Source organism: Camellia sinensis, chromosome 4 (assembly GCF_055761805.1).
Source record: "Camellia sinensis isolate YWXY chromosome 4, ASM5576180v1, whole genome shotgun sequence".
Lineage (NCBI taxonomy): Eukaryota > Viridiplantae > Streptophyta > Magnoliopsida > Ericales > Theaceae > Camellia > Camellia sinensis.
In genome coordinates, this window is record NC_138964.1 from 198,618,627 (window position 1) to 198,626,845 (window position 8,219).

General features: G+C 26.6%; 1 long non-coding RNA gene across 1 annotated transcript; it reads right to left on the reverse strand.

Moving 5' to 3' along the window:
• Positions 1–6,822: 6,822 nt before the first annotated feature.
• LOC145823530 (uncharacterized) lies at positions 6,823–7,638 on the reverse strand. Its single transcript, XR_014365813.1, has 2 exons — positions 7,351–7,638; positions 6,823–7,019 (listed from the first exon to the last, which is right to left on the reverse strand). It is a non-coding gene; the product is annotated as an uncharacterized LOC145823530 (long non-coding RNA).
• Between the last annotated feature and the right edge of the window lie 581 nt (positions 7,639–8,219).

Here is an 8,219-nt window from a genome sequence, read left to right on the forward strand (position 1 = left end):
GTAACATTGTCATCACCAATTTTTTTGCTCCAAATTATTGTGATCACTAAAAATGTTATCAATTTGTTAATTTAACCTAACCTTTCATGTATCATATTAATAAATGTGTGCCTCATCAAATAATAAATAGATTTAGTATAAACATTTTTTTTGGGGAGAGGGGGGGGGGTTAATTACATTTATCACTACATTTATCAAAATCTTATTTTAATTATTTATCACTCTACACTTTTATCAAAATTTTACTTTAATTTATTTACTTGTAATTGTGACAAACAACTCATTACACTTTAAATCAAATTATAATGTCATACTTCTGTTTATGTGGCGTTAACGAAATTGACAAAACTTATCATATAAATCATATGTCTCATCTCATTTAGTTCTTACACTTTCACTAAAATTTCAATTTAATCTCTTCACTTTTAATTTTCATTAGCCTTATTAACTTAAAGTATATGAGTTGAGTGTTACACTTGAAAGTAAAAAGACCATAGTGATGTTTTGATAAAAATCTAAGAATACCAAGTGTAATTAATCCAACATTTAGTTATTCTAATAACATTAATCTTGGGGGGGGGGAATGAATTTGGACAAATTCACCAAACTAGTTGAAAATTTACATTATAAAAGTCAAATGTTTCATGCTTCAACATGTCACGCACTCATTATAAATTTATAATACAATATGTGCTATATTATTTTTTATCATCTAATATAAAATTGTAAGTCCAACTCGTTGACCAATCATGACAGCGAATAATTACTCCAATCTGTAATCAAATGATTAATAAGAAGATGAGAAGCATACATAGTCCACTGTAGATCCTAAGAATCACAGGCCTTGTACGTGGATGATGCATTGTCAATGAGGAACTTCATTGTACTGGCAAAATTCTCAGTATTTTTTTTTCTCTCTCCAGCAATGTGGCCTATAAATATCAATTCTATTTGATATTTTGTAAATGATAATTTAAAATAAAAAATAAAAATAAATCAATTGTACTATTGAAGTAGAATTGTCAAATTATAGCATCTTGATGCTTTGACTTTACATCTTGCTATTGCATTCTAAAAACATGTTTGGGAAGAAACTATTTTAGTCAAAGTCATTAAAAAAATTAAAAAGTTACATGTTTAGCATGCATCTAAACAAGTTGACATTTACTAATTTAAAAAATAGCCGACACTCCCATTAACTTTTTTTCTATACAACTAAAATAAGAATAAAGTGAAAATTCCAGGCAAAAATTCAAAATATCACATTAGTCAGAGAGACAAATTTAATTTTTAAACATATTATTAACTTTTTTTCACCTCATCAAGACACTAAAAAACCACTTAAAAATCCAATTCCCAAATAATCCCTAAATCTTCCGACAAATATTAGCTTCGTACCTTCCCAAATTGAAAAGGAACGTTGCCCCACTAAGCAACTCAGGTTACTCTCGGCCCAAAGTTTCATGATCCATTATTACCGTATTATTCATGAGAATAAAGGGGGACCGGCCCAAACCAAAAATGAAATATTGGTCACCTGTGGAAGACAAATATATATATATATATATATATATATATATATATATGAATGATGGTTGTGACTAGTATGGTCACCTATGGAAGACAAAAACATGTTTGTGCAAGGTCACCTATGTCTTTTAATTATGAAAACTCCTTGCTTGAGCTCATATCAACAATAAGTTGTTTGTTGCGGCTTAAATGAATTTATTTTATTATATTTTATTTTAATTTAAGAGTTTGTGTCAAATTATTTAGTACAGTTTCTACTTATAACTTATTAAGCATTAATAATTTAATAAATTGAAAAAATTTGATTGCCTAGAAGCTTAAGGAAAGTGCTTTTAACTTATATTTTCTTATTATCAACTTTTAACTTAAAATAAGATATATCAAGTAAGCTCAATATTGTTTTCAAGCTGATTGTGAAGGGTCAATAAATCTATGGCAGTGGCAACTCGGTGCCCACTTATTATTTCATTGGAGCCAATTTGTGAAACTCTTAATTTATTTTAATGTTTCGTAATTATACTAGCTCACTTTGTAAAAGTTCAAAAAAATTAAATAAAAGTCTTAATATATCTATTAAAAAAAATTAAACATTCAATATTGACACCTAACACACCTGTGCCTCTTTTTCTATTGCAATATTTCCTTACCAATTCGTCACAGTGTAAAATGATTTGATTTAGTCGAAATTACGAGAAAATTTAACATGGAACTAGATTTTTCAATTTTGATGATTGAAAAAATAACATAGGTCGTATGTTACGATTTAGTTTTGTTGGTTTGCATGAGATTTTAGAGAATTTTATAAAATTTGTACAATTTCACATTGAGGTATGCAAGTTGCTCTATAAATGTCTCCCTTTCTAGTTTTTATTAGTATAAAAAATATATATATTATATTAGTCACTTATTTTTTAATGTTTAAAAAATTAAATATAATATTTTTTTATCAATTTAAATTATATCAGAATAAAAAAATTTAAAATCATAACATACCGAACCATAAGTCGTGCCAAACAGACTGAGCCTCCGTTTGGGAAGTGGGTTGGCTTTTTGGCTTTTTGGCTTTTTTGGCTATTTTAGCCTGGGCTTAAAAGCTTGGTTTGGGAAGGACTTTTTGGCCTTTTGACTTTTTTGAGTTTTTTTGTGAGAGAAGAATATAATGATTATGGGTTGGATGTGATGTTTTGTTTGTTATGACTAAAATAGCCTATTTTATTTTTTATGCCTAAAATAACCAAAAAAGTCCAAACCATGGCTTCCCAAACGAAGCCTGAAGCGAATTTTTGAACACCCTAGTCACTAGTCTATTTGGTGGAGGTATGTCCCTCTTTGGGGCAACATTTAACAGTAATTGATAAAATAAAATTAGCCAACCTTGCTTTGCTTGTGACACGAGGCATGCCCTCCCAAGAGGCCAAGTAATAGGTACACCCTATTATGTGGCCATTTGGGAAGAAGAGGAAAAAGTTGCTGTCTTACTCCATGACAAAAAAAGCCATGGCAGTAAAATGCAAGAAAACCATTTGGGAAGCGAGTAAAACGCAGGCTTGTGAAATTATGTAACTATGGTCCATGTTCAACCACACATATGGGTAAAAAAATAAATTTTTTAAGTTAGGTAAGGGTATTTTGGCCAGTTTAATGTGACGTGATACTATAAAAAAATACAATTCCGTTTTGTAGCTCGAATTTCTTTTGGCCCGAGGGGCTCGACAGTTTTTTTTTTTTTTTCCTTTTTTCTCTGCAGATAAAGAAGAAGGAGGAGGAGAGAAGAGGAAGTTGTGTGAGAGAAAGAGATCATCATCATCATCAACAACAACAAACAACACTAAGTTGATAAAAAAAAAACAACAAACAACACCAAATCAGAGAGATTCATCCTCTGTTTTTTTGAAGATCAAAAATCATAGAAATTCACCCCGAAAATCAAAAATCAAAATCAACACATCATCATCATCATCGTCAACAACAACACATAATTATCATCATCATCATCATCGTCATCATCATCATTATACACAGATCTGTACCTAAGAGGCGTCGGTGATAGCAGCACCGGTGGTGCTCCTCTCTCTTCTCTCTCCTTTCTTTTCTCTATTCTCTCTCTTCCTCCTCTGTTTCAATGATATAAGAGGGAAAGAAAGAAATGGGAAAAAAAATACCCAAAACGACGTCATTTTGAATATTCAAGCCACTCAGGCCAATTTTTTCTAGAACTACGAAGGATTATTGAAAAAAATATTAAACTAAAAAGCCAAAAAGTAATGTCTTACCAACTTTTTAAATCACTTTTCAAAAAAACTAAAAAACTTAGTAAAAAATCAAAAATCAATTTTTTAACAATTTTTCAAAACACCCCCTATATAACTGTGTGGAATGTTCTAGCCGCAAATGTCTCATTCACTATATTTGATATTTTTATTAGTTTTTATTTGAAAATTGCCGATCTATGTGTTCTAAACATATTTTTAGAAAGTATATTTACTAACTACGTCTTTTTTTGATTATTATTATTTTTTTATTTTTTTTGAAATTAGATTTGGGGAAGATATCTATATTTTATACAAGTAAAATGGAATTTTTAGTGAGAAGAAATATGAGAGCTTCAAGTATTCAACATAAATTTCTTGATTTTTTAATTTAAAAAAATAATAGATAAATTACACACAATACTTTTTTTAAAAACAAAAAATGTATTTTTCATTTCTAAAATCATTTTCTAAGTGTGTTTGGTTTGAGTTTTTTGAATTAAATTTTTTAAAAACTAAGGCTCCGTTTGGTAGAGCTTTGTAACTATGATTTGAGAATATGAATTGTATTTTGAGTTTGTGTGTTTTAGAATTATGATTTGAGTGTAGAAAATTTGTTTGGTTATGGTTTTTGAATAAAGTGTTAAATTGAGTGTGGAATTGAGTGTAGAATTGAGTTTTGAAAGTTTGATTTGACATGTGAAGTAAGAAAATTTGTTTGGTTATGAGTTTTGAAAAGAGTTTTCAAAACTTAATTCAAATTGCTATAACTCATAACAAAACATATTACTTTCACATTATTGAAAATTTTGATCAATACTCATAACCAAACTCTTTTTAAAATTCAATTAAAAAAATTTATTATTAACAAAAAATAACATTAATCAATTTTTTAATTGAAAATACTACAAAGGAAATAATTTTTTTTCAAAATAAATATTCAAAAAATTTAAATAATAAATATTTAAATAATTTAAATAATCTAAAAAATTTAATAAGTAAAAAATTAAAATAAATATTCAAAAATTTTAAATCGTAAAAATTTAAATAATTTAAATATTCAAAAAATTAAAATAATTTAAAATTTTAATATTTTAAATTTAAAAACAACTCTACATTCAAATCGTAACCAAACACATAAAACAAAACTCAATTAAAAAATTATTTTTAAAACTCATAACCAAACACATAACTCGAAACTCCATGCTACTTTCACAACTCTACACTCAAATCGTAACCAAATACATAACAAAAAAATTAAAATATTTAAAAATATTTTTATAAAATAGAGTTTGAATTTATTTTTATAAAATATTTTAAAATTTAAAAAATTAAAATCGTAATATTTAAAAATTAAAATATTTAAAAATATTCAAAAAATTAAAAAAATTAAAAATATTCAAAAAATTTAAAAAATTAAAAAATTAAAAAAATCGTAACATATTTAAATATGAAAATATTTAAAATCTTAACAAAATTAAAATATTTTTAAAATATTCATTTGAATGGAGTTTTGAAAAGAGTTTTGAATTATGTATTTGGTTATGAGTTTTGAAAAGTAATGATTATGTTTTGAATTGAGTTTTGAAAAATGAGTGTAGAATTATGATTTGAAAACCCTAAACAAACATCATACTCAAAAGTGAGTGTAGAACTAGATTTTGAAAACTCCACCAAACGGAGCCTAAGTTTTTTGGTTTTCGTATTTTTTGTTTTTAGTGAATATTTTTAAAATTTTAAATATTTTTTTACTTTTTTAGATGCACCTTATTTAGATGTATTTAAAAAGTAAAAAATTTGTGAAAAAATATTTTTAAAAATTAATAAATACATAAAAATATAAAAAATGTATTGAATTCTCGTATTTCTTTTTTGGTATTTTTGGTATTTAGTGAATTTTTAAAAGGTTTCTTTCACAAATTTTTTATTTTTTAAGCATATTTATGTTAGGTGTGTCTAAAAAGTAAAAAAAAAAATTTGCTTAAAATATTAAAAAATTCAGTAAAAACAAAAAACACGGAAAATAAGAAAATAGAATTTTCTGAAAATAGATAAAATATTATTTTGATATTTAAGCTCCATTTGGGAAGTTAGTTTGGAGGCTTTCTTGGCTAAAATAGCCACAAAAAACAAAATAAGTTTTTTACCTCAATAAGACAAAACGTCACATCCAACCCATAATCATTACATTCTTTCTCTCACAAAAAAGTCAAAAAAAATCAAAAGTCCTTCCCAAATTAGACTTTTTAACCACAAGTTAAAATAGTAAAAAAAAATCAAAAAGTCAATCCACTTCCCAAACAAAACCTCAATATGAGATCTTCAAAAAAAAATTTATGTACCTACTTGTTCTAACAATGCTTTTTATTAAAAACACGGTTCACTCATGTTTTCAACAGAGTTAAATGAAAATAGAAGACTAAAAAGAGTATAGTATAATTATTAAACAGCCTTTCAAAAAAATATGTTTACTAATCATATTTTCACATAATTTGAAAGTTAAATTTAAAAAAAGAGTTAATTGTTAAAAAATCTAACTTAAGGATAGTAAAAAGTATTAGGTTTAATAGATATTTTTTTATTACTATTAATAAGAGGTCCATCTTTGTAAAATAATTTAGTGAAAAGTCTTTTTGTTTATTTTGAAAGATATTTTGTTTTTAATTTTATCCTTAATTTATATGTTGATTTTTTTAAACTATATGTTCAAATTTATATTTATCTGTTCAAATTTATATCTACTTGTTCAAATTTTTTGATTAACTTTTCAATTTTTTCTCCTTATCTGTTCAAATATTTATTCAAATTTTATTTTCCGTTCAATTTTATGATTTTATTTTTTCTATCTGTTGAAATACAGAGCCAAACAAACCCATCTGTTGCAATAACAAGTCCCTAGATTATCTGTTCAAATCCTTTTATCTGTTCCAAGTTTGAATAGAACCGTTGTCCTATCTGTCAATTTTTTTTTTTTTTTTTTTTTTTTTTTTGCAATCTATTTCATTAACAACAACAACAAAGAAAAAAAATTCCGCAAAAAATTACAAACATTTGTACTCACTATCTGTCAAAAATCATTCCACAAACAAACTCACTATATATGTCCAAATCTCTCTCTCTTATTCACCCAAAAAAAAAAAATCTCTCTCTCTCTCATCTTCATCTTTGTATCTATTGAAATAACTGGAGGGTTCTGACTTTTGAGAATTTTTGTATCCCAAAAGGCTTAGATCAGCAAATCTGTAAATCAAACAGAAACAAACAGATCAAACACAAACACAAACAAGTCAACATTTTTTTTTTATCTGTTTAAATCAAACACAAACACAAACAGATCAACCACTACTGTTCATCGCAGATGCTAGCTACAAATTATCCACCAAACAGAAAAGTAAATTTCTTGAACATTTTCATACTCAGATTACAAAATTGACTATGTCAACAAAACAAAATTAACCACAAATGCTATTCAGAGCCGCACAAGAAAAAAGAAACAATACCAACAAACTTATTGAAGAAAAAAGAAAGAAATTGAAGTACAACTCAAAGCAAAAAAAGGAGAGAATGCAACCTAAAGCTGTAATAAAGAGACAATCAATAAGTTATGATCAGAGAACATTGAACATCAATCCTAACTCTTAACTGTATATACATACATACATACAAATACATAGAGAGAACGCATCCCGTGGGGGAGGAAAAGAGGAGAGGAAAGGAGGAAAGAGTGGCGGAGGAGATCGGTAACGGAGATGGCGACGAGAGTCACCGGCGATCGGCAGAGGCGGTCTATGAGAGAAAGAGACAGAGGATTGTTGAGAGGAGAGAGAGAGAGAGAGAGAGAGAGAGAGAACATGGTTCGTTTTGGTTAGGGTTTGAAAAAATAAAAACCCTCCGTTCCAAAATAATAGTATTTTTTAGAGAATTTAATTTTTTTTAGTAGTATTATTATTGCATTTAAAAATATATTAATTTTTCAGACTATTTTAATAAGCTATTTTAATTTTTAGCTATTTTAGTAGACTAAATTTTTTTTGTTTGGAAAGATAATTAGATTTTTTTGTAATTAGATATGATATTTGTAAGAGAAAAAAAATAAAATAATTATAAATTTAATATGAAATTTTATCTTATTAATTATTTTAATTTTAATTTTTTTTTATAAATTTTAGTTCCAAAAAAATTAAAACCCAACTTGCCAAAAGTTAGACTTTGGACAGAAAGCCCATGTACTCCTACTTTTTTTTAAAAAAAAATATGTTGATGGTAACAGGCCTAACTTCTAACCACAAGTCATTAATATTACTTCTATATGCATGAAATGGATAGATGGTAGAAGATTTTATTTGGCAAACTGACAATTGGGAATGACTTAAAAATCTCTTGAAGGGGCAGATGACTCTACTTGTTAAATCCAAGACCACAATCTCCAATGAAGATTAT